Raw genomic sequence first — 27,577 nt, 5'->3', positions numbered from 1 at the left:
GAGGTTCGGTGAGCAAATGAAGACCCTTTGAAGTCATATTGCATGGTACCCATTACACGGGTCTCAACTCTCCAGGTTTAAGATATTCTTCCTTCAGCTAAAACATGCATGTGGAACCCAAGTATGATCAACCATGTGAACGGGAGACGTGTTCAAATATGTCTCAGTTTTCCTCCCCTGGTACTCGGGTGCAACATTCCAGACGCTTTACTAACACTCTCCCCACTTGGAGAGTCAGCGCCTTTAACCTCCTGTTTGGCCCAGTTTGCAATTTCTGCGGAAGATGAACAGGAATAGCGAGAACCAATGAGAGGCTAGCTGGAGGTGTCTGGACGGGCAAATTTAACTCTCATTTCCCACCAGGAAGAGGAATTAAACAAAGGCTCAGCATTCCGTGCCGGAACCAGATTAGGGCCTGAAGCCATCCTGCGGTGTTGCAGCTAGCTCACAAGAAAGCGAGTTGAACAAAAGAGCTCAGGGGCACTGTGATTCACAAACCTGCAGACTTATAAATGACAGCTATCGTCCAAAAATACACTGAAGTAAGGCTGCCAAGAGGACTTGAAAGCGGGGCAGAATTGCAGGAAACCGATTTCAGGAGGTAGACTGGAATTGCATTGAAAGCATAGGAAAAGAGGCAGAACGTCCACAATGATGCACTTGGCCAAAAAGGGCGTATGCGTTTTTTCCTGAATATATTCAGGAAAAAACGCATACGCCCTTTTTGGCCAACCAAGCAAGCTTGCAAAGGAAATCTGCACTACAATGAAGTCTCACTTCCTCCCAGGCAAAAGGGCCATCTGAAAAAAGTGTAAAATCCAGAAAGGCAGGACAGGCCATGGAGAACTGGGAGCCTTGTTATGCTGATGGGCGGGATGTAAATTGCCAACAGACACTCGGGAGAAGTGTATGGTGTTTCCTGAAACATCTAAAAAACAAAGCAACAGAGCCTAGGGCACTGCCACTTATGGTCATATAGCTTAGGGAAATTAAAATCAAAAAGACACAGCCACCCCAAAGTTTGGAACAGCTCTGTTTACAAGAACCTCGTTTACAGTACAAGTTCAACATCGCAGAAACTGAAAAATGGATAAAGAAGTTGTGGTATTTACTTACAAAGCAATATCACTCAGCAATGAAATCTGTGTCATCAGGCCCGTAGCAGCACAATGAGTGGATTCAGGTATGATGATTCTAACTGAAATAAGTCACACAGAAAAGAAACATCATAAGATATCAGTAATACACGGAATTAAACTTGGCTACACAGGAACTGAATTACAGAACAGAACAGGGTCTCAAATTTAGAAAACCAACTTATGCTTGCTTAAGGGTAAAGGTGAGTTGGGGTGCTGCATAAAACCAGAGATTGAAATGAGCACAGATAAAGTTCCTTAAGCCAAATATGGAATAGACAAGAGCTAATCCTTGCTCAACGAAATGGACTCAACACCGCATATTAAACGCCAAAGAATGTACCTGACTAGTAAGTATCTTAAAACCTATGGATTGCTATGTCTGCGAAAGAGAATCAAGCGTGTGTACAGGGGCATAAACGCAGCAGTGATAGGATTGGAGATGTTCGGTGAGCAAATGAAGACCCTTTGAAGTCATATTGCATGGTACCCATTCCACGGGTTTCAAATACCCAGGTTTAAGGTATTCTTTCTTCAGCTAAAACATGCATGTGGAACCTAGAGTATGATCAACCATGTGATCGGGAGATGTGTTCAAATATGTCTCAGTTTTCCTCCCCTGGTACTCGGGTGCAACATTCCAGACGCTTTACTAACACTCTCCCGACTTGGAGAGTCAGTCCCTTTAACCTCCTGTTTGGCCCAGTTTGCAATTTCTGCGGAAGATGAACAGGAATAGCGAGAACCAATGAGAGACTAGCTGGAGGTGTCTGGACGGGCAAATTTAACTCTCATTTCTCACCAGGAAGAGGAATTAACCAAAGGCTCAGCGTGCCATGCCAGAACCAGATTAGGGCCTGAAGCCATCCTGCGGTGTTGCGGCCAGGTCACAAGAAAGCGAGTTGAAGGAAGGAGCTAAGGGGCACTGTAATTCACAAACCTGCAGACTTATAAATGACAGCTATCGTCCAAAAATAGACTGAAGTAAGGCTGCCAAGAGGACTTGAAAGCGGGGCAGAATTGCAGGAAACCGATTTCAGGAGGTAGACTGGAATTGCATTGAAAGCATAGGAAAAGAGGCAGAACGTCCACAATGATGCACTTGGCCAAAAAGGGCGTATGCGTTTTTTCCTGAATATATTCAGGAAAAAACGCATACGCCCTTTTTGGCCAACCAAGCAAGCTTGCAAAGGAAATCTGCACTACAATGAAGTCTCACTTCCCCCCGGTCAAAAGGGCCACCTGAAAAAAGTGTAAAATCCAAAAAGGCAGGACAGGCCATGGAGAACTGGGAGCCTTGTTATGCTGATGGGCGGGATGTAAATTGCCAACAACCACTCGGGAGAAGTGTATGGTGTTTCCTGAAACATCTAAAAAACAAAGCAACAGAACCTAGGGCACTTCCACTTATGGTCCTATAGCTTAGGGAAATTAAAATCAAAAAGACACAGCCACCCCAAAGTTTGGAACGGCTCTGTTTACAAGAACCTCGTTTACAGTACAAGTTCAACATCGCAGAAAGTGAAAAATGGATAAAGAAGTTGTGGTATTTACTTACAAAGCAATATCACTCAGCAATGAAATCTGTGTCATCAGGCCCTTAGCAGCACAATAGTGGATTCAGGTATGATGATTCTAACTGAAGTAAGTCACACAGAAAAAGAAACATCATAAGATATCAGTAATACACGGAATGTAAACTTGGCTACACAGGAACTGAATTACAGAACAGAACAGGGTCTCAAATTTAGAAAACCAACTTATGCTTGCTTAAGGGTAAAGGTGAGTTGGGGTGCTGCATAAAACCAGAGATTGAAATGAGCACAGATAAAGTTCCTTAAGCCAAATATGGAATAGACAAGAGCTACTCCTTGCTCAACGAAATGGACTCAACACCGCATATTAAACGCCTAAGAATGTACCTGACTAGTAAGTATCTTAAAACCTATGGATTGCTATGTCTCCGAAAGAGAATCAAGCATGTGTACAGGGGCATAAACGCAGCAGTGATAGGATTGGAGAGGTTCGGTGAGCAAATGAAGACCCTTTGAAGTCATATTGCATGGTACCCATTCCACGGGTTTCAACTACCCAGTTTTTAGGTATTCTTCCTTCAGCTAAAACATGCATGTGGAACCCAAGTATGATCAACCATGTGAACGGGAGACGTGTTCAAATATGTCTCAGTTTTCCTCCCCTGGTACTCGGGTGCAACATTCCAGACGCTTTACTAACACTCTCCCCACTTGGAGAGTCAGCGCCTTTAACCTCCTGTTTGGCCCAGTTTGCAATTTCTGCGGAAGATGAACAGGAATAGCGAGAACCAATGAGAGGCTAGCTGGAGGTGTCTGGACGGGCAAATTTAACTCTCATTTCCCACCAGGAAGAGGAAATAACCAAAGGCTCAGCGTGCCGTGCCGGAACCAGATTAGGGCCTGAAGCCATCCTGCGGTGTTGCGGCCAGCTCAAAAGAAAGCGAGTTGAACAAAGGAGCTCAGGGGCACTGTAATTCACAAACCAGCAGAGTTATAAATGACAGCTATCGTCCAAAAATAGACTGAAGTAAGGCTGCCAAGAGGACTTGAAAGCGGGGCAGAATTGCAGGAAACCAATTTCAGGAGTTGACTGGAATTGCATTGAAAGCATAGGAAAAGAGGCAGAACGTCCACAATGATGCACTTGGCCAAAAAGGGCGTATGCGTTTTTTCCTGAATATATTCAGGAAAAAACGCATACGCCCTTTTTGGCCAACCAAGCAAGCTTGCAAAGGAAATCTGCACTACAATGAAGTCTCAGTTCCCCCCGGTCAAAAGGGCCATCTGAAAAAAGTGTAAAATCCAGAAAGGCAGGACAGGCCATGGAGAACTGGGAGCCTTGTTATGCTGATGGGCGGGATGTAAATTGCCAACAACCACTCGGGAGAAGTGTATGGTGTTTCCTGAAACATCTAAAAAACAAAGCAACAGAGCCTAGGGCACTTCCACTTATGGTCCTATAGCTTAGGGAAATTAAAATCAAAAAGACACAGCCACCCCAAAGTTTGGAATGGCTCTGTTTACAAGAACCTCGTTTACAGTACAAGTTCAACATCGCAGAAAGTGAAAAATGGATAAAGAAGTTGTGGTATTTACTTACAAAGCAATATCACTCAGCAATGAAATCTATGGTATCAGACCCTTAGCATCACAATGAGTGGATTCAGGTATGATGATTCTAACTGAAATAAGTCACACAGAAAAAGAAACATCATAAGATATCACTAATACACGGAATGTAAACTTGGCTACACAGGAACTGCATTCCAAAACAGAACAGGGTCTCAAATTTAGAAAACCAACTTATGCTTGCTTAAGGGGAAAGGTGAGTTGGGGTGCTGCATAAAACCAGAGATTGAAATGAGCACAGATAAAGTTCCTTAAGCCAAATATGGAATAGACAAGAGCTACTCCTTGCTCAACGAAATGGACTCAACACCGCATATTAAACGCCTAAGAATGTACCTGACTAGTAAGTATCTTAAAACCTATGGATTGCTATGTCTCCGAAAGAGAATCAAGCATGTGTACAGGGGCATAAACGCAGCAGTGATAGGATTGGAGAGGTTCGGTGAGCAAATGAAGACCCTTTGAAGTCATATTGCATGGTACCCATTACACGGGTCTCAACTCTTCAGGTTTAAGGTATTCTTCCTTCAGCTAAAACATGCATGTGGAACCCAAGTATGATCAACCATGTGAATGGGAGACGTCTTCAAATATGTCTCAGTTTTCCTCCCCTGGTACTCGGGTGCAACATTCCAGACGCTTTACTAACACTCTCCCCACTTGGAGAGTCAGCGCCTTTAACCTCCTGTTTGGCCCAGTTTGCAATTTCTGCGGAAGATGAACAGGAATAGCGAGAACCAATGAGAGGCTAGCTGGAGGTGTCTGGACGGGCAAATTTAACTCTCATTTCCCACCAGGAAGAGGAATTAAACAAAGGCTCAGCGTTCCGTGATGGAAGCAGATTAGGGCCTGAAGCCATCCTGCGGTGTTGCAGCTAGCTCACAAGAAAGCGAGTTGAACAAAGGAGCTCAGGGGCACTGTAATTCACAAACCTGCAGACTTATAAATGACAGCTATCGTCCAAAAATAGACTGAAGTAAGGCTGCCAAGAGGACTTGAAAGCGGGGCAGAATTGCAGGAAACCGATTTCAGGAGGTAGACTGGAATTGCATTGAAAGCATAGGAAAAGAGGCAGAACGTCCACAATGATGCACTTGGCCAAAAAGGGCGTATGCGTTTTTTCCTGAATATATTCAGGAAAAAACGCATACGCCCTTTTTGGCCAACCAAGCAAGCTTGCAAAGGAAATCTGCACTACAATGAAGTCTCACTTCCCCCCGGTCAAAAGGGCCATCTGAAAAAAGTGTAAAATCCAGAAAGGCAGGACAGGCCATGGAGAACTGGGAGCCTTGTTATGCTGATGGGCGGGATGTAAATTGCCAACAACCACTCGGGAGAAGTGTATGGTGTTTCCTGAAACATCTAAAAAACAAAGCAACAGAACCTAGGGCACTTCCACTTATGGTCCTATAGCTTAGGGAAATTAAAATCAAAAAGACACAGCCACCCCAAAGTTTGGAACGGCTCTGTTTACAAGAACCTCGTTTGCAGTACAAGTTCAACATCGCAGAAAGTGAAAAATGGATAAAGAAGTTGTGGTATTTACTTACAAAGCAATATCACTCAGCAATGAAATCTGTGTCATCAGGCCCTTAGCAGCACAATGAGTGGATTCAGGTATGATGATTCTAACTGAAATAAGTCACACAGAAAAAGAAACATCATAAGATATCAGTAATACACGGAATGTAAACTTGGCTACACAGGAACTGAATTACAGAACAGAACAGGGTCTCAAATTTAGAAAACTAACTTATGCTTGCTTAAGGGGAAAGGTGAGTTGGGGTGCTGCATAAAACCAGAGATTGAAATGAGCACAGATAAAGTTCCTTAAGCCAAATATGGAATAGACAAGAGCTACTCCTTGCTCAACGAAATGGACTCAACACCGCATATTAAACGCCTAAGAATGTACCTGACTAGTAAGTATTTTAAAACCTATGGATTGCTATGTCTCTGAAAGAGAATCAAGCATGTGTACAGGGGCATAAACGCAGCAGTGATAGGATTGGAGAGGTTCGTGAGCAAATGAAGACCCTTTGAAGTCATATTGCATGGTACCCATTCCACGGGTTTCAACTACCCAGGTTTAAGGTATTCTTCCTTCAGCTAAAATATGCATGTGGAACCTAGAGTATGATCAACCATGTGATCGGGAGACGTGTTCAAATATGTCTCAGTTTTCGTACCCTGGTACTCGGGTGCAACATTCCAGACGCTTTACTAACACTCTCCCCACTTGGAGAGTCAGTCCCTTTAACCTCCTGTTTGGCCCAGTTTGCAATTTCTGTGGAAGATGAACAGGAATAGCGAGAACCAATGAGAGGCTAGCTGGAGATGTCTGGATGCGCAAATTTAACTCTCATTTCCCACCAGGAAGAGGAATTAACCAAAGGCTCAGCGTGCCATGCCAGAACAAGATTAGGGCCTGAAGACATCCTGCGGTGTTGCCGCCAGGTCACAAGAAAGCGAGTTGAAGAAAGGAGCTCAGGGGCGCTGTAATTCACAAACCTGCAGAGTTATAAATGACAGCTATCGTCCAAAAATAGACTGAAGTAAGGCTGCCAAGAGGACTTGAAAGCGGGGCAGAATTGCAGGAAACCGATTTCAGGAGGTAGACTGGAATTGCATTGAAAACATAGTAAAAGAGGCAGAACGTCCACAATGATGCACTTGGCCAAAAAGGGCGTATGCGTTTTTTCCTGAATATATTCAGGAAGAAACGCATACGCCCTTTTTGGCCAACCAAGCAAACTTGCAAAGGAAATCTGCACTACAATGAAGTCTCACTTCTCCCCGGTCAAAAGGGCCATCTGAAAAAAGTGTAAAATCCAGAAAGGCAGGACAGGCCATGGAGAACTGGGAGCCTTGTTATGCTGATGGGCGGGTAGTAAATTGCCAACAGACACTAAGGAGAAGTGTATGGTGTTTCTTGAAACATCTAAAAAACAAAGCAACAGAGCCTAGGGCACTGCCACTTATGGTCCTATAGCTTAGGGAAATTAAAATCAAAAAGACACAACCACCCCAAAGTTTGGGACGCCTCCGTTTACAAGAACCTCGTTTACCGTACAAGTTCAATATCACAGAAAGTGAAAAATGGATAAAGAACTTGTGGTACTTACGTACAATGCAGTATCACTCAGCAATGAAATCTTTGTCATCAGGCCCGTAGCAGCATAATGAGTGGATTCAGGTACGATGATTCTAACTGAAATAAGTCACACAGAAAAAGAAACATCATAAGATATCACTAATACACGGAATGTAAACTTGGCTACACAGGAACTGAATTACAGAACAGAACAGGGTCTCAAATTTAGAAAACCAACTTATACTTGCTTAAGGGTAAAGGTGATTTGGGGTGCTGCATAAAACCAGAGATTGAAATGAGCACAGATAAAGTTCCTTAAGTCAAATATGGAATAGACAAGAGCTACTCCTTGCTCAACGAAATGGACTCAACACCCCATATTAAACGCCTAAGAATGTAACAGACTAGTAAGTATCTTAAAACCTATGGATTGCTATGTCTCCGAAAGAGAATCAAGCATGTGTACAGGGGCATAAACGCAGCAGTGATAGGATTGGAGAGGTTCGGTGAGCAAATGAAGACCCTTTGAAGTCATATTGCATGGTACCCATTACACGGTTCTCAGCTCTCCAGGTTTAAGGTATTCTTCCTTCAGCTAAAACATGCCTGTGGAACCCAGAGTATGATCAACCACGTGAACGGGAGACGTGTTCAAATATGTCTCAGTTTTCGTACCCTGGTACTCGGGTGCAACATTCCAGACGCTTTACTAACACTTCCCCGACTTGGAGAGTCAGTCCCTTTAACCTCCTGTTTGGCCCAGTTTGCAATTTCTGCGGAAGATGAACAGGAATAGCGAGAACCAATGAGAGGCTAGCTGGAGGTGTCTGGTCGGGCAAATTTAACTCTCATTTCCCACCAGGAAGAGGAATTAACCAAAGGCTCAGCATGCCGGGCCGGAACCAGATTAGGGCCTGAAGCCATCCTGCGGTGTTGCGGCCAGGTCACAAGAAAGCAAGTTGAAGAAAGGAGCTCAGGGGCACTGTAATTCACAAACCTGCAGAGTTATAAATGACAGCTATCGTCCAAAAATAGACTGAAGTAAGGCTGCCAAGAGGACTTGAAAGCGGGGCAGAATTGCAGGAAACCGATTTCAGGAGGTAGGCTGGAATTGCATTGAAAGCATAGGAAAAGAGGCAGAACGTCCACAATGATGCACTTGGCCAAAAAGGGCGTATGCGTTTTTTCCTGAATATATTCAGGAAAAAACGCATACGCCCTTTTTGGCCAACCAAGCAAGCTTGCAAAGGAAATCTGCACTACAATGAAGTCTCACATCCCCCCGGTCAAAAGGGCCATCTGAAAAAAGGGTAAAATCCAGAAAGGCAGGACAGGCCATGGAGAACTGGGAGCCTTGTTATGCTGAAGGGCGGGATGTAAATTGCCAACAACCACTCCGGAGAAGTGTATGGTGTTTCCTGAAACATCTAAAAAACAAAGCAACAGAACCTAGGGCACTTCCACTTATGGTCCTATAGCTTAGGGAAATTAAAATCAAAAAGACACAGCCACCCCAAAGTTTGGGACGCCTCTGTTTACAAGAACCTCGTTTACAGTACAAGTTCAACATCGCAGAAAGTGAAAAATGGATAAAGAAGTTGTGGTATTTACTTACAAAGCAATATCACTCAGCAATGAAATCTGTGTCATCAGGCCCTTAGCAGCACAATGAGTGGATTCAGGTACGATGATTCTAACTGAAATAAGTCACACAGAAAAAGAAACATCATAAGATATCACTAATACACGGAATGTAAACTTGGCTACACAGGAACTGCATTCCAAAACAGAACAGGGTCTCAAATTTAGAAAACCAACTTATGCTTGCTTAAGGGGAAAGGTGAGTTGGGGTGCTGCATAAAACCAGAGATTGAAATGAGCACAGATAATGTTCCTTAAGCCAAATATGGAATAGACAAGAGCTACTCCTTGCTCAACGAAATGGACTCAACACCCCATATTAAACGCCTAAGAATGTACCTGACTAGTAAGTATCTTAAAACCTATGGATTTCTATGTCTCCAAAAGAGAATCAAGCGTGTGTACAGGCGCATAAACGCAGCAGTGATAGGATTGGAGAGGTTCAGTGAGCAAATGAAGACCCTTTGAAGTCATATTGCATGGTACCCATTACACGGGTCTCAACACTCCAGGTTTAAGGTATTCTTCCTTCAGCTAAAACATGCATGTGGAACCCAGAGTATGATCAACCATGTGAACGGGAGGCGTGTTCAAATATGTCTCAGTTTTCCTCCCCTGGTACTCGGGTGCAAAATTCCAGACGCTTTACTAACACTCTCCCCACTTGGAGAGTCAGCGCCTTTAACCTCCTGTTTGGCCCAGTTTGCAATTTCTGCGGAAGATGAACAGGAATAGCGAGAACCAATGAGAGGCTAGCTGGAGGTGTCTGGACGGGCAAATTTAACTCTCATTTCCCACCAGGAAGAGGAAATAACCAAAGGCTCAGCGTGCCGTACCGTAACCAGATTAGGGCCTGAAGCCATCCTGCGGTGTTGCGGCCAGCTCCAAAGAAAGCGAGTTGAAGAAAGGAGCTCAGGGGCACTGTAATTCACAAACCTGCAGAGTTATAAATGACAGCTATCGTCCAAAAATAGACTGAAGTAAGGCTGCCAAGAGGACTTGAAAGCGGGGCAGAATTGCAGGAAACCGATTTCAGGAGGTAGACTGGAATTGCATTGAAAGCATAGGAAAAGAGGCAGACGTCCACAATGATGCACTTGGCCAAAAAGGGCGTATGCGATTTTTCCTGAATATATTCAGGAAAAAACGCATACGCCCTTTTTGGCCAACCAAGCAAGCTTGCAAAGGAAATCTGCACTACAATGAAGTCTCACTTCCCCCCGTCAAAAGGGCCATCTGAAAAAAGTGTAAAATCCAGAAAGGCAGGACAGGCCATGGAGAACTGGGAGCTTTGTTATGCTGATGGGCGGGATGTAAATTGCCAACAACCACTTGGGAGAAGTGTATGGTGTTTCCTGAAACATCTAAAAAACAAAGCAACAGAACCTAGGGCACGTCCACTTATGGTCCTATAGCTTAGGGAAATTAAAATCAAAAAGACACAGCCACCCCAAAGTTTGGAACGGCTCTGTTTACAAGAACCTCGTTTACAGTACAAGTTCAACATCGCAGAAAGTGAAAAATGGATAAAGAAGTTGTGGTATTTACTTACAAAGCAATATCACTCAGCAATGAAATCTGTGTCATCAGGCCCTTAGCAGCACAATGAATGGATTCAGGTATGATGATTCTAACTGAAATAAGTCACACAGAAAAAGAAACATCATAAGATATCACTAATACACGGAATGTAAACTTGGCTACACAGGAACTGAATTACAGAACAGAACAGGGTCTCAAATTTAGAAAACCAACTTATGCTTGCTTAAGGGTAAAGGTGAGTTGGGGTGCTGCATAAAACCAGAGATTGAAATGAGCACAGATAAAGTTCCTTAAGCCAAATATGGAATAGACAAGAGCTACTCCTTGCTCAACGAAATGGACTCAACACCGCATATTAAATGCCTAAGAATGTACCTGACTAGTAAATAGCGTAAAACCTATGGATTGCTATGTCTCCGAAAGAGAATCAAGCATGTGTACAGGGGCATAAACGCAGCAGTGATAGGATTGGAGAGGTTCGGAGAGCAAATGAAGACCCTTTGAAGTCATATTGCATGGTACCCATTCCACGGGTCTCAACTCTCCAGGTTTAAGGTATTCTTCCTTCAGCTAAAACATGCATGTGGAACCCAGAGTATGATCAACCATGTGAACGGGAGACGTGTTCAAATATGTCTCAGTTTTCCTCCCCTGGTATTCGGGTGCAACATTCCAGACGCTTTACTAACACTCTCCCGACTTGTAGAGTCAGCGCCTTTAACCTCCTGTTTGGCCCAGTTTGCAATTTCTGCGGAAGATGAAAGGAATAGCGAGAACCAATGAGAGGCTAGCTGGAGGTGTCTGGACGGGCAAATTTAACTCTCATTTCCCACCAGGAAGAGGAATTAACCAAAGGCTCAGCATGCCGGGTCGGAACCAGATTAGGGCCTGAAGCCATCCTGCGGAGTTGCGGCCAGGTCACAAGAAAGCGAGTTGAAGAAAGGAGCTCAGGGGCACTGCAATTCACAAACCTGCAGAGTTATAAATGACAGCTATCGTCCAAAAATAGACTGAAGTAAGGCTGCCAAGAGGACTTGAAAGCGGGGCAGAATTGCAGGAAACCGATTTCAGGAGGTAGACTGGAATTGCATTGAAAGCATAGGAAAAGACGCAGAACGTCCACAATGATGCACTTGGCCAAAAAGGGCGTATGCGTTTTTTCCTGAATATATTCAGGAAAAAACGCATACGCCCTTTTTGGCCAACCAAGCAAGCTTGCAAAGGAAATCTGCACTACAATGAAGTCTCACTTCCCCCCGGTCAAAAGGGCCATCTGAAAAAAGTGTAAAACCCAGAAAGGCAGGACAGGCCATGGAGAACTGGGAGCCTTGTTATGCTGATGGGCGGGATGTAAATTGCCAACAGACACTTGGGAGAAGTGTATGGTGTTTCCTGAAACATCTAAAAAACAAAGCAACAGAGCCTAGGGCACTTCCACTTATGGTCCTATAGCTTAGGGAAATTAATATCAAAAAGACACAGCAACCCCAAAATTTGGGATGGCTCTTTTTACAGAAATCTCTTCTACGGCACAAGTTAAATATCCCAGAGAGCAAATAATGGATAAAGAATTTGCGGTACTTATGTACAACAGAATACCACTCAGCAATGAAATCTATGTCACCAGGCCCGTACCAGCATGAGTGGATTGAGGCACGATGATTCTAAGTGAAATAAGTCACACAGAAAAAGAAACATCATAAGTTATCACTAATACACGGAATGTGAACTTGGCTACACATGAACTGAATTACAAAACAGAACAGGGTCTCAAGTTTAGAAAACCAACTTATGCCTGCTTAAGGGGGAAGGTGAGTTGGGGTGCTGCATAAAAGCAGAGTTTGAAATTAGCACAGATACCATTCCATAAGCCAAATATGTAATAGACAAGAGCTACCCCTTGCTCAACGAAATGGATTCAACAATGAGGTATCACCTCACACCTGGTAGAATAGGTATCATTGAAAATCTACAAACAAAAAATGCTGGAAAGGGTGTGGAGAAAAGGAACCCTCTTCCACTATTGTTGGGAATATAAATTGATACAGTCATTATGGAGAACAATATGGAATTTCTTAAGAAACTAACAATAGAATTACCATATGATACAGCAATCCCAGTACTGGACATATACCCAGACAAAACCATAAATCAAAAAGAGTCATTCACCGCAATGTTCATTGCATCACTATTTACAATATCGAGGTAATGGAAGCAACCTAAATGCCCACAGACAGACGAATGCATAAAGCTGTGGTACATATATAAAATGGAATATTACTAAGCCATGAAAAGGAATGAAATTGGGTCATTTGTAGAGACGTCGATGGATCTAGAGACTGTCATACAGAGTGAAGTAAGTCAGAAAGAGAAAAACAAATCTTGTATATTCATGCATATATGTGGAACCTAGAAAAACTGTACAGATTAACCATTTTGCAAGGCATAAATAGAGCAACAGATGTAGACAACAAACGTATGGACAACAAGGGGGGAAAGCTGTTGGGGGGGTGGTGGTGGGAGGAGTTGAGAGACTGGGATTGGCATGTATACATTTATATGTATAAAATAGATAACCAATAAGAACCTGCTGTATAAAAATATAAAATAAAATTCAAAATTAAAAAGAAGTAAAATTTAAAAAAGAAAACAGAAAAAACAATTATTCCCTGCACATACATGTATTTATATGAATAAATTATTTCCATGCTTATATCTGTAAATACAAAAAAGAGGAATAAAATCTACCTTGAACCAAAAACGAAAAAGAGAAAAAAAACACAGAACCCACCAGTTACACAGAGGAAAACCGTATCAGGGCACTTGCTCCAGTTGTAAACAATTCTGAAGTTGGTCAGTGGTGGGGAATCGTCTCCCATTCAGCCAGCAGCCCCCACGCAACAAGCGTCCTCATTGCAAAGCTGGGGCACCGTGCCGAGGCATCTGTGAGTAAACGTGAGCTGAGCCCCAGGCCAGTTGCTGCTGAACTATTCCCACCCGTCCCAGGTAAAACACCTGAATATATACAAGGACTTGAAAGCCTAGAGGAAGGGCCATAGAGCCACACGAGTGACAGCATGCCGGCCGACTTGGTGCCTGCAGGCCAGCCAGGATGGTCCTGGCCCTGGGTGCTCTTCTGGAAGATTTCCATTTCCCTGCCTGAGATACCCGTCCTGTCCCTGCCCCCACTGCTTTTTTCCTTCCTCACCTCTGCCCAGGGAGAAATTCCAGCAGCAGGTATGGGTGACACATCCTCTTCTTTAGCAGGTGGCAGCCTGGCAACTGCTGCAGAAAGTCCAGCAGAGCCCCACTCACACTGGGCCACCCACAAAGCCGTGGCCTCTCACTCCCTCCCACCAGCCCAGCCCCGAGACTGCTGACAGGGCAGAGAAAATGGCATCAGGCACGGCTGCAGGGGCTCTTGCTGCCTGGAGTGGTATTTATATTGATCTCAACCCAGGCACACCTGGGGAGGGCTGGCCGGCACGGTAAGGCTGCCCAGGTCAGCCAATCATCACCCCTCAGGGGCTCACAGTTGCAGAAAATGGAACTTGCTGAACCGGCCAGGTCCAAGGAACAGGTGTGGGCTCCTGAGAGTCAGGCTAGACAAGGGGCTGCAGCTTTGGCTTGTTTTCTAATCATTTTATCTGGCCCATGAGTGGGAGACAACTTCAAGAAAACCCTCTCCTAATGAGAGGAACCCAGGAGTCAGGCAGAGGAGGGGTGGGTGGTGGTTGGAGACAGAGGCCTGGTGCCCCGGGTGCAGTGGAAGTCTCTGGAAGACCAGGTGGAGGGAGGCCTCACGGAGTGATGCCCAGGGTCACAGACCTGTCGCAGCTGCTGTTTGTTAGTTCAAGTCCTGCTCTGAGGTGCTCTGTGTCAGCTCTGAGCGACAGGTGAGCTGGGGGTGCTCTGCAATGAGGGCTATGTGCACGGTTCCTGTGTGCCCAGCCCTGCCACGGTACCTGCAAGGGTAGCTCTGTATCCTGGGAGGGGCCTGACCACGAGAGCCCCGTGGACTGGGGTGGGGGTGGGGTACCTGCCCAGGTGAGCTCCATATTCTGGGATTGGTCTGACCACGAGAGCCCCATGGGCTGCTGGGGACCTGGTAAAGGATGTCAGGACAGTCAGTGAAGCCACCGAGGATATACCTCCAGTTGCTCCTAATTCCTACACCCTGCTGGTCATTCTACCAACCACCAGGACATGGTATTCTGTATTAGTCTTCAATGATGCCTTCTTTTGTATTCCATTAGTCCCAGAGTCACAAGAAATTTTGGCTTGTGAGTGGCAGGACTCCACATACAACTAAAACAATACTTCCGGGCCGTCTGGCCCCAAGGGTGCAAAAATTCCCACACCATCTTTGGGGAAAGCTTAGCTAAAGACCTAAAAGTTCTACCTCTGGAAAAGGAAACCCTCCTTCAATATGCAGACGACATTCTGATCACCAGCCCTACTAAGGAGGCCTCTGAACTACCAAGCCAATAAAGGATAGAAGTTGTCCAAGAAAAAGCTCAAATATCACAGACTGCAGTGACCTGCCTGGGCTTCATTCTCACAGAAGGTCAGAGAAGCCCATCCCAGGAAAGGGAAGAAACCATTTTCAGCCTTACCCCTTTCTAAAACTAGAAGACAGCTTAGGGGTTCCTGGGGAGGCCAGGGTTTGCTGCTTCTGGATCCCTAACTACAGTCTACTAGCTGGGCCTCTATATGAAACACTGAAAGGAAAAGATGATGATCCTTTTGAATAGAATCCAGAAGTGACCTTTCAAGAATGGAAAGAGCAGTCAATTCAGACCCTTGCCCTGGAACTCCCTAATTTAGCTAAACCCTTTGACCTTTACATTCCCGGTGAAAGGTGAATCGCCATTGGAGAATTAGTGCAAAAACTGGGACCGCTTGAAATGGAACAATGCAAGAATGCCATCCAGGTAGGATAAACTACGGTCACTAAGGGGCTTGGCCCACTGCCACATCTGGCCAAGATACTGGCGGTATCTAAAAACCTGGAAATCAGCAGCCCAAAAGGCCACCTCCCTCCTAAGGGAAAAGGACCCCACGTGGTGATCCTAACCACCAACCATGCCCTGAAGTTGCAGGGTTCGCTCCGTGGGCACACCGACCTCGAGTGAGGAGGCCCTCCAACTCCAACATCCAGAGAGATAACCGGGGGCAACAGGGCACCATGACGACTCGTGTGAACATCACTTGACCTGGAGTTTCTCTCATAAAACAACAAGAGTGTGTCCCAAAAGAGTAGACTACTGCTTGCAGGACTTACTGCACCCAGAGGGGAGCTAATAATCTTGGCGGGGGAACAGTATACCACACTGTCACCATAGAAAAGCCTACAGACACCGTGATGATGGTGGCCAATAAGACCGGCTGGACTCCTGTTTACTTCAAAAGGCTGTTGACTCAGTAGCCATCATGGTCCTTGGTCACCACTGACCCTGGACTGTCTGGGAGTTGAGCGGGCAGGGCTCTGACACCTGGTGCTGTTTGTACGTTAATTCAGGGGCCTAACTGAAGAAAGCGCAGACTACTGGTCAGAGCATCTAGGCTGGCAGAGACGGTCAGCCTAAGGTGGCCGAACAAATGTGGGGCGGGGTGAAACCGGCCCCCACAGCGTCTCTGCACATCTCTTTCCTGGACCCTTAAAGGTCATTAGAATCTATAACACTTCCAATGCTGGTGCTCAGGTGGACGAGCAGGGAGGCAGGGGTCCTGGGGACAATCAACGTCACCGGGAGGCTGCTGGGGAGAAGCTCTGACCCTCGCCCCAGGGTATGAGGGCTCCCAACTCAGCACTCAGCAGTTACAGAAGAAGGGTCTGCACCCTCAGCACTCCAAGAATGAGGAACGGGACAAAAGGCAGAGGAGGGGTTTGTCCCCAGCAAAGCCCATTAAAAATCCCTGGGAGATAAAAATAGAATCTGGGCAATAAAGTCAAGTCTAACCTTTTTTATCCTTTGTGCTTTGTCTAATTTCACGTGCTCCTAGGGTCCCGCATGCAGAGGTTCCACACCCGGCACTTCAGACCAGATTTCCTAGTGCAGAATGGCTGGGTCGACACCTCAGCTCCTGGGGCCCAGTGCAGACTCCACGATATAGAGCCTGAGCTACAGCCAACCCGGCCCTCGAGAGCTCCGCCGCCTCCCTCCCTCCCACTGACTCTGACAGGATCTCTACACAGCAGCCCAGCCCACAGCCCACGGGGTAGTGCATGCTCTCACCTCTCCATTCTCTGATCAAAATATAAAGTTTCCTTTGCTTGTGAACCAAACTCAGTCTCGATCTGTTGGCCCCAATGACACTGGGCAGGGGGACACTTGTTGGGGTCCACTCTGGAGGATCAGTAACAGAAATTGAGACTATTGTAACCTCAATGAACAGATGTGTGAGCCAAACTGTAGTTAACATAGAACAGTGTATAAGGCTCGGGTAAAATAAGATGTTTTTAACACTTCCATTTGATATTTCCATCACTTTTTATAAGCAAGTTCAGTGAAAAGGTTTGTCTTATTTGTCAGGTCAATATTAGAGAAACGAAGTGATTTCTTTCCAAGGATGTACAGCTAATAATCTTGGTTAAACCTTCAATCTTGTTTTAAATGCTTTTCCATTGAAAATGATACCTCTCTTTCAGCTCCCCCATTTCTGAGAAGTATAAAATCTTATAATTTATTATTACCAAAGGGGAAAGGTGGGAGGAGGGATAAATTAACAGTTTGGAATGAACACATACACACTGCTATGTATAAAATAGATCATCAACAAGGAACTACTGTATAGCACAGGGAACTACACTCAACATTTTGCAATAACCTATAAGGGGAAATAATCTGAAAAAGAATAGATATTTTTATTGACATCATCTATCAATGACAGTTAAAGTGTAGCCTAAGGGAAGCTGGTGGTGAGTGCTTCTGACCCTGAAGACTTCAATCATCTAAAGTTTGGACTCTGCCTACTTCCCAAGGCCCTTAATGAACATATGTGTAGCCGTAGCTTAAAAACTTCCCCAGTTTGGGTTTCGGGGAGACACTGATTTTGAAAAAGCCCTGGTGTTCTCCTTACATGAATGGGACTCTTCCTACTGCTAAAACATGTCTGTCACACCCAGAGGATGGTATACCGTCTGATCGGGAAGAGTTTGGAAAAGGCATCTCATCTCCTCATCTCCTGGTGCTCGGGTTCACCCCTCCAGCGTCTTTACTAACAGTCTCCCCACTTGGAGATGTCAGCACTGTCAACATCCTGTTGCGTACAGTTTGGAATTTGTCCAGAGGATGAAGCGGAAGGATGAGGAACAATGAGAGACAAGTCCTAGGTGTTCAGACAGGCACATGTCACTCTAATTTCCAATCAGGAAGACGAATTGACCAAAGGCTAGGGTTGCCCATGGAAACAGTATAGGGCTTGAGGAAATCCCGCTGCTTTGTGGCCAGTTCCCATAAACACGAGTTGAACAATGGAACTCAGGGGCAGTAAAATTCACAAAACTGCAGAGTTGAAAATATCCATCACTGAAAAATGTCTTGAGGAAAGTCAGAGAAAAGGACTTGTAAGCAAGGGAGAATGGCAGGAAAGGGATTTGAGGAGGTAGAAAGGACTCGCCATTAAGCACAAGAAAAGGAGCTGAACATTGCCAACATTGCCAACATTGCAGTTGGCCAAAAAGGGTGTATGCGTTCTTTTCTGTATATATTCAAGAAAAGGGCATACACTTTTTTAGCCAACCAAACAGGTGGGCACTGGAAGTCAATACTACAAAAGATATCACTTCGCATCAGTCAGAAGAGCCATCCTCATAAAGCGTAAACAACAGAAATGCAGGACAGGGCAACGAGAAGAGGGAGCCCTGTGAGACTTATAGTGGAAATGTATATTGCCAACGGCCATTCTGGAGAAGTGTATTGTGTTTACTAAAGCATCTAAAAAATGAGCTACAGAGCATAGGGCACTTGCACTCATGGGCGTATATCTTGGGAAAAACAAAAATCGAGAGGACACAGGCACCCCAATGTTTACCCCCTCTCTGTTTAAAAGATCCTCGACTAGGATATAACTTAAATGTCTCTGGAGGGAAAAAATGGATAGAGATGTGGTACTTAGGTAGAGTGGAATATTATTCAGCCTGGAAATCAATGAAATATGGCCAGTTGTAACAACTCCGGAGGAGTTACGTATGATCATTCTAAGTGGCAGAATTCAAAAAGAAAAAGACACATATCATAAGATATCACTTAAAGGTGGAATCCAAAATGGCTACACATGAAATAAATTACAAAACAAAAACATAGTCAAATATGTAGAAAACACGCATAAGGCTGCTAAACGGGAAAGGTGGGGAGGGGTGAGGCATCATCCAGGAGGTTGAAATTAGCAAAGATACCATTCCAAATACCAAACTGATAATCAACAAGGCCTACACGGTAGCTAAAAGAACTGCACTCAGCACACTCAAGTCACCGGAAAAGAATATATACGACTGGTAAGAATCTGAAAAAGAATTTATTGATGTCTCTCTGTACGCGAATCAAGTGGATGTACAGCAGCAAGAAACAGAGCTTTGAAAATCAGCTGTAACCAATATAGTAATAAATTGAAAAAAATAAACGACAGAGAGACAGAGAAAACCTCTTACAACTTTTCCTCAGGGACGGTGATGCAACATGGATTGAACACATCTAGACCCACAGCAGGATGAGACATAAGGCTGGAAACTGTTTGCGCTAAGAGAAATGTGAGGTTGGGTGAGGAAATGCACACCCTTTAAAGTAATACTACCTGGTACCCATTCAATGGGTCCCAAATCTGCAGCTTCAAGGGATCTTCCTACAGCTAAAACATGCATGGAAAACCCAGAGGACTGTACACCATGTGATCGGGAGATGTGTCTAAAATGCACCTCATTTATCCTCTCCTGGTGCTCCTGTTCACCATTCCAGCCACGCTACTTAGAATCTCCCCACTTGGAGAATCAGCACATTTAAACTTCTGTTTCACACATTTTGCAAATTGTGAGGAGGATGAACGGGAAGAGGGGGAACCAATGAGAGAAGAGTTGTAGGGGTTTGGACGGGCACATATCACTCTAATTTCCCATTAAGAGTAAGAATTAAAGAAAGGCTCAGCCTGCCTCACCGGAGCCAAAATAGGGCCTGAAACAATCCTGCGGGTTTGAGGCCAGCTCACAAAAGAGCAACTTAAAAAATGGAGCTCAGGGTCACTGCAATTCACAAACCTGCAGAGTTATAAATGAAAACTAACGTCCAAAAATATGTTGAGGTAAGGCAAAGAAGAGGATCTGAATGCAAGACAGAATTGCAAGAAACAGATTTCAAGAGATAGATTGGACTCGTCTTTAACGCACATGAAAAGCGGCAGAATTTCGACAATGATGCAGTTGGCCCAAAAGGGCGTATGCGTTTTTTCCTGATTATATCCAGGAAAAAACGCATACGCACTTTATGGGCAACGAAGCAAGCAAGCAATGCAAATGTGCACAACAAAGAAGTCTCACTTCCCACCGGTCAAAAGGGCCATCCTAAAAAATTGTAAAAACCAGAAATGCAGGACAGGCCATGGAGAACAGGGAGCCTTTATACGCTGATGGGCAGTGTGTGAACTGCCGAGAGCCACTCTGGAGAAGTGTATGGTGGTTCCTAAATCATCTAAAAAACAGAGCTACAGAGCATAGGACACTTCCAATCATGGGAGTATATCTAGGGAAGTCTAAAAATCAACAAGACACAAGCACACCACAGTTTAGGGCTACTCTGTTTACAAGAACCTCAACTTCAGTACACCTTAAATATCCCAGGAAAGAGAACAATGGATAAAGAAGATGTGGTACTTATGTACAATGGAATATCTCTTCACCATGAAATCAATGTAATAAGGCTAGTAGAAGGATAAAGAGTGGATTTAGGTCCGATAATACTACTTGAAATAAGTCAAACAGAAAAAGAAACATATCATAAGATATCACTTATAGAGGGAGGGTAAATATGGCTGCACAAGAAATGAATTACAGAACAGAACAGTGTCTCACATTTAGAAAACACACTTATGTCAGCTTAAGGGGAAAGGAGAGGTGGGGTGATGCATAAAACCAGAGTTTGAAATTAGCACAGATACCGTTCAATAAACCAAATAGGTATTAGACAAGATCTACACCTTGCTCAATGAACAGGCCTCAACACACCCTATACACCGCAGAGAAATATATCTGAGGAATAAGAATCTTAAAACCCATGTATTGATATATCTCCATAAGGGAATCAAGTGTGTGCAGAGCGGCACAAACACAGCAGTGAAAAGGAGCTAAACCCCATTATAGAAATAAATTTTAAAAACAAAACGCTGAAACAATGAAAGAGAGAAAAATTCTTACAAAATTCGCTCAGGGGCTGTGATGCAACCTGGATTGACCACATATAAACCCACAGCTGGATAAGACATAAGGCTGGACACTTGGGGCTGACAGGATTGGTGAGCTTTGGTGAGCAACTGCCGAAAGTTTAATGCAATACTTCATGCTACTCAGTCCAAGGGTCCCAACACTCCAGGTTGAAGGGAATCTTCCTACAGCTAAACCACGCTTGGGAAACCCAGCGACTGGTATACCATATGATCGGGAAAGGTTTCTAAAACGCACCTCATTTTTCCTCTCCTGGGGCTCCGGATCGACATTCCAGCTACGTTACTAACAACATCCCCACACGGAGTCAATGCCTTTAAGTTCTGGTATCGCACAGTCTGCAGTTAGTGCAGAGGATGAATGGGAATAGGGGGAACCAGTGAGAAACTAGCTGTAGCGGTTTCAATGGGCATATGTCACTCTAATATCACATCAGTAAGAAGAGTTAACCAAAGGCACAGCAGGTGCCCCAGAAGAAAAATAGGGCTTCAAGGAATCCTGTGGTTATGGGGCAATACCACAAAAATAAGAGCTAAAAAATGGAGCTAAGGGCCACTGCAATTCAAAAACCTGCAGAGTTATAAAGGCCAACTATTTTTAAAAAATATATTGAGGTAAAGCTATGAAGAGGCATTGAATGCAAGGCAGAATTGCAGGAAACCGATTTCAGGAGGTAGACTGGAATTGCATTGAAAGCATAGGAAAAGAGTCAGAAACTCGACAATGATGCACTTGGCCAAAAACGGCGTATGTGTTTTTTTCTGAATATATTCAGGAAAAAACGCATACGCACTTTTTGGCCAACCAAGCAAGCTTGCAAAGGAAATCTGCACTACAATGAAGTCTCACTTGCACCTGGTCAAAAGGGCCATCTGAAAAAAGTGTAAAATCCATAAAGGCACGACAGGCCATGGAGAACTGGGAGCCTTCTTATGCTGATGGGCGGGATGTAAATTGCCAACAGACAGTCGGGAGAAGTGTATGGTGTTTCCTGAAACATCGAAAAAACAAAGCAACAGAGCCTAGGGCACTTCCACTTATGGTCCTATAGCTTAGGGAAATTAAAATCAAAAAGACACAGCCACCCCAAAGTTTGGGACGGCTCTGTTTACAAGAACCTCGTTTACAGTACAAGTTCAATATCGCAGAAAGTGAAAAATGGAAAAAGAACTTGTGGTACTTACGTACAATGCAATATCACTCAGCAATGAAATCTATGTAATCAGGCCCGTAGCAGCATAATGAGTGGATTCCGGTATGATGATTCGAACTGAAATAAGTCACACAGAAAAGAAACATCATAAGGTATCACTAATACACAGAATGTGAACTTGGCTACACATGAACTGAATTACAAAACAGAACAGTGTCTCAAGTTTAGAAAACCAACTTATGCTTGCTTAAGGGGGAAGGTGAGTTGGGGTGCTGCATAAAACCAGAGATTGAAATGAGCACAGATAAAGTTCCTTAAGCCAAATATGGAATAGACAAGAGCTACTCCTTGCTCAACGAAATGGACTCAACACCCCATATTAAACGCCTAAGAATGTACCTGACTAGTAAGTATCTTAAAACCTATGGATTGCTATGTCTCCAAAAGAGAATCAAGCGTGTGTACAGGGGCATAAACGCAGCAGTGATAGGATTGGAGAGGTTCGGTGAGCAAATGAAGACCCTTTGAAGTCATATTGCATGGTACCCATTACACGGGTCTCAACTCTCCACGTTTAAGGTATTCTTCCTTCAGCTAAAACATGCATGTGGAACCCAGAGTATGATCAACCGTGTGAACGGGAGACGTGTTTAAATATGTCTCAGTTTTCCTCCCCTGGTACTCGGGTGCAACATTCCAGACGCTTTACTAACACTCTCCCCACTTGGAGAGTCAGCACCTTTAACCTCCTGTTTGGCCCCGTTTGCAATTTCTGCGGAAGATGAACAGGAATAGGGAGAACCAATGAGAGACTAGCTGGAGGTGTCTGGACGGGCAAATTTAACTCTCATTTCCCACCAGAAAGAGGAAATAACCAAAGGCTCAGCATGCCGGGCTGGAACCAGATTAGGGCCTGAAGCCATCCAGCGGTGTTGCAGCCAGCTCACAAGAAAACGAGTTGAAGAAAGGAGCTCAGGGGCACTGTAATTCACAAACCTGCAGAGTTATAAATGACAGCTATCGTCCAAAAATAGACTGAAGTAAGGCTGCCAAGAGGACTTGAAAGCGGGGCAGAATTGCAGGAAACCGATTTCAGGAGGTAGACTGGAATTGCATTGAAAGCATAGGAAAAGAGGCAGAACGTCCACAATGATGCACTTGGCCAAAAAGGGCGTATGCGTTTTTTCCTGAATATATTCAGGAAAAAACGCATACGCCCTTTTTGGCCAACCAAGCAAGCTTGCAAAGGAAATCTGCACTACAATGAAGTCTCACTTCCCCCCGGTCAAAAGGGCCATCTGAAAAAAGTGTAAAATCCAGAAAGGCAGGACAGGCCATGGAGAACTGGGAGCCTTGTTATGCTGATGGGCGGGATGTAAATTGCCAACAACCACTCGGGAGAAGTGTATGGTGTTTCCTGAAACATCTAAAAAACGAAGCAACAGAACCTAGGGCACTTCCACTTATGGTCCTATAGCTTAGGGAAATTAAAATCAAAAAGACACAGCCACCCCAAAGTTTGGAATGGCTCTGTTTACAAGAACCTCGTTTACAGTACAAGTTCAACATCGCAGAAAGTGAAAAATGGAGAAAGAAGTTGTGGTATTTACTTACAAAGCAATATCACTCAGCAATGAAATCTGTGTCATCAGGCCCTTAGCAGCACAATGAGTGGATTCAGGTATGATGATTCTAACTGAAATAAGTCACACAGAAAAAGAAACATCATAAGATATCAGTAATACACGGAATGGAAACTTGGCTACACAGGAACTGAATTACAGAACAGAACAGGGTATCAAATTTAGAAAACCAACTTATGCTTGCTTAAGGGGAAAGGTGAGTTGGGGTGCTGCATAAAACCAGAGATTGAAATGAGCACAGATAAAGTTCCTTAAGACAAATATGGAATAGACAAGAGCTACTCCTTGCTCAACGAAATGGACTCAACACCGCATATTAAACGCCTAAGAATGTACCTGACTAGTAAGTATCTTAAAACCTATGGATTGCTATGTCTCCGAAAGAGAATCAAGCATGTGTACAGGGGCATAAACGCAGCAGTGATAGGATTGGAGAGGTTCGGTGAGCAAATGAAGACCCTTTGAAGTCATATTGCATGGTACCCATTACACGGGTCTTAACTCTCCAGGTTTAATGTATTCTTCCTTCAGCTAAAACATGCATGTGGAACCCAAGTATGATCAACCATGTGAACGGGAGACGTGTTCAAATATGTCTCAGTTTTCCTCCCCTGGTACTCGGGTGCAACATTCCAGATGCTTTACTAACACTCTCCCCACTTGGAGAGTCAGCGCCTTTAACCTCCTGTTTGGCCCAGTTTGCAATTTCTGTGGAAGATGAACAGGAATAGCGAGAACCAATGAGAGACTAGCTGGAGGTGTCTGGACGGGCAAATTTAACTCTCATTTCCCACCAGGAAGAGGAAATAACCAAAGGCTCAGCGTGCCGTGCCGGAAGCAGATTAGGGACTGAAGCCATCCTGCGGTGTTGCGGCCAGGTCACAAGAAAGCGAGTTGAAGAAAGGAGCTCAGGGGCACTGTAATTCACAAACCTGCAGAGTTATAAATGACAGCTATCGTCCAAAAATAGACTGAAGTAAGGCTGCCAAGAGGACTTGAAAGCGGGGCAGAATTGCAGGAAACCGATTTCAGGAGGTAGACTGGAATTGCATTGAAAGCATAGGAAAAGAGGCAGAACGTCCACAATGATGCACTTGGCCAAAAAGGGCGTATGCGTTTTTTCCTGAATATATTCAGGAAAAAACGCATACGCCCTTTTTGGCCAACCAAGCAAGCTTGCAAAGGAAATCTGCACTACAATGAAGTCTCACTTCCCCCCGGTCAAAAGGGCCATCTGAAAAAGGTGTAAAATCCAAAAAGGCAGGACAGGCCATGGAGAACTGGGAGCCTTGTTATGCTGATGGGCGGGATGTAAATTGCCAACAACCACTCGGGAGAAGTGTATGGTGTTTCCTGAAACATCTAAAAAACAAAGCAACAGAACCTAGGGCACTTCCACTTATGGTCCTATAGCTTAGGGAAATTAAAATCAAAAAGACACAGCCACCCCAAAGTTTGGAACGGCTCTGTTTACAAGAACCTCGTTTACAGTACAAGTTCAACATCGCAGAAAGTGAAAAATGGATAAAGAAGTTGTGGTATTTACTTACAAAGCAATATCACTCAGCAATGAAATCTGTGTCATCAGGCCCTTAGCAGCACAATGAGTGGATTCAGGTATGATGATTCTAACTGAAATAAGTCACACAGAAAAAGAAACATCATAAGATATCAGTAATACACGGAATGTAAACTTGGCTACACAGGAACTGAATTACAGAACAGAACAGGGTCTCAAATTTAGAAAACCAACTTATTCTTGCTTAAGGGTAAAGGTGAGTTGGGGTGCTGCATAAAACCAGAGATTGAAATGAGCACAGATAAAGTTCCTTAAGCCAAATATGGAATAGACAAGAGCTGCTCCTTGCTCAATGAAATGGACTCAACACCGCATATTAAACGCCTAAGAATGTACCTGACTAGTAAGTATCTTAAAACCTATGGATTGCTATGTCTCCGAAAGAGAATCAAGCATGTGTACAGGGGCATAAACGCAGCAGTGATAGGATTGGAGAGGTTCGGTGAGCAAATGAAGACACTTTGAAGTCATATTGCATGGTACCCATTCCACGGGTTTCAATTACCCAGGTTTAAGGTATTCTTCCTTCAGCTAAAACATGCATGTGGAACCTAGAGTATGATCAACCATGTGATCGGGAGACGTGTTCAAATATGTCTCAGTTTTCCTCCCCTGGTACTCGGGTGCAACAATCCAGACGCTTTACTAACACTCTCCCCTCTTGGAGAGTCAGTCCCTTTAACCTCCTGTTTGGCCCAGTTTGCAATTTCTGCGGAAGATGAAGAGGAATAGCGAGAACCAATGAGAGGCTAGCTGGAGGTGTCTGGACGGGCAAATTTAACTCTCATTTCCCACCAGGAAGAGAAATTAACCAAAGGCTCAGCATGCCGGGCTGGAACCAGATTAGGGCCTGAAGCCATCCTGCGGTGTTGCGGCCAGGTCACAAGACAGTGAGTTGAAGAAAGGAGCTCAGGGTCACTGTAATTCACAAACCTGCAGAGTTATAAATGACAGCTATCGTCCAAAAATAGACTGAAGTAAGGCTGCCAAGAGGACTTGAAAGCGGGGCAGAATTGCAGGAAACCGATTTCAGGAGGTAGACTGGAATTGCATTGAAAGCATAGGAAAAGAGGCAGAACGTCCACAATGATGCACTTGGCCAAAAAGGGCGTATGCATTTTTTCCTGAATATATTCAGGAAAAAACGCATACGCACTTTTTGGCCAACCAAGCAAGCTTGCAAAGGAAATCTGCACTACAATGAAGTCTCACTTCCCCCCGGTCAAAAGGGCCATCTGAAAAAAGTGTAAAATCCAGAAAGGCAACAGGCCATTGAGAACTGGGAGCCTTGTTATGCTGATGGGCGGGATGTAAATTGCCAACAGACACTTGGGAGAAGTGTATGGTGTTTCCTGAAACATCTACAAAACAAAGCAACAGAGCTTAGGGCACTGCCACTTATGGTCCTATAGCTTAGGGAAATTAAAATCAAAAACACACAGCCACCCCAAAGTTTGGAACGGCTCTGTTTACAAGAACCTCGTTTACAGTACAAGTTCAACATCGCAGAAAGTGAAAAATGGATAAAGAACTTGTGGTACTTACGTAAAATGCAGTATCACTCAGCAATGAAATCTATGTCATCAGGCCCGTAGCAGCATAATGAGTAGATTCTGGTACGATGATTCTAACTGAAATAAGTCACACAGAAAAAGAAACATCATAAGATATCACTAATACACGGAATGTAAACTTGGCTACACAGGAACTGAATTCCAAAACAGAACAGGTTCTCAAATTTAGAAAACCAACTTATGCTTGCTTAAGGGTAAAGGTGAGTTGGGGTGCTGCATAAAACCAGAGATTGAAATGAGCACAGATAAAGTTCCTTAAGCCAAATATGGAATAGACAAGAGCTACTCCTTGCTCAACGAAATGGACTCAACACCGCATATTAAACGCCTAAGAATGTACCTGACTAGTAAGTATCTTAAAACCTATGGATTGCTATGTCTCCGAAAGAGAATCAAGCATGTGTATAGGGGCATAAACGCAGCAGTGATAAGATTGGAGAGGTTCGGTGAGCAAATGAAGACCCTTTGAAGTCATATTGCATGGTACCCATTTCACGGGTTTCAACTACCCAGGTTTTAGGTATTCTTCCTTCAGCTAAAACATGCATGTGGAACCCAGAGTATGATCAACCATGTGATCGGGAGACGTGTTCAAATATGTCTCAGTTTTCCTCCCCTG

The 27,577-nt window shown here is 44.3% G+C and overlaps 1 long non-coding RNA gene across 4 annotated transcripts in view; it reads right to left on the bottom strand.

Annotated features, from left to right (window-relative positions):
• The window catches only part of LOC307181142, a 219,064-nt gene extending 192,074 nt beyond the window's left edge, over window positions 1-26,990 (bottom strand). For all 4 annotated transcript variants that reach the window (XR_013826004.1, XR_013826005.1, XR_013826006.1 and 1 more), the window contains exon 1: window positions 26,930-26,990. This is a non-coding gene — a long non-coding RNA (uncharacterized lncRNA). The remainder of the gene's footprint in view (window positions 1-26,929) is intronic.
• Between the last annotated feature and the right edge of the window lie 587 nt (window positions 26,991-27,577).

This window comes from Stenella coeruleoalba (genome assembly GCF_951394435.1).
Source record: "Stenella coeruleoalba genome assembly, contig: scaffold_168, whole genome shotgun sequence".
Classification (NCBI taxonomy): Eukaryota; Metazoa; Chordata; class Mammalia; order Artiodactyla; family Delphinidae; genus Stenella; species Stenella coeruleoalba.
Note: the sequence above shows the minus strand (reverse complement) of the source record. Positions and strands in the feature narration are given on the sequence as shown.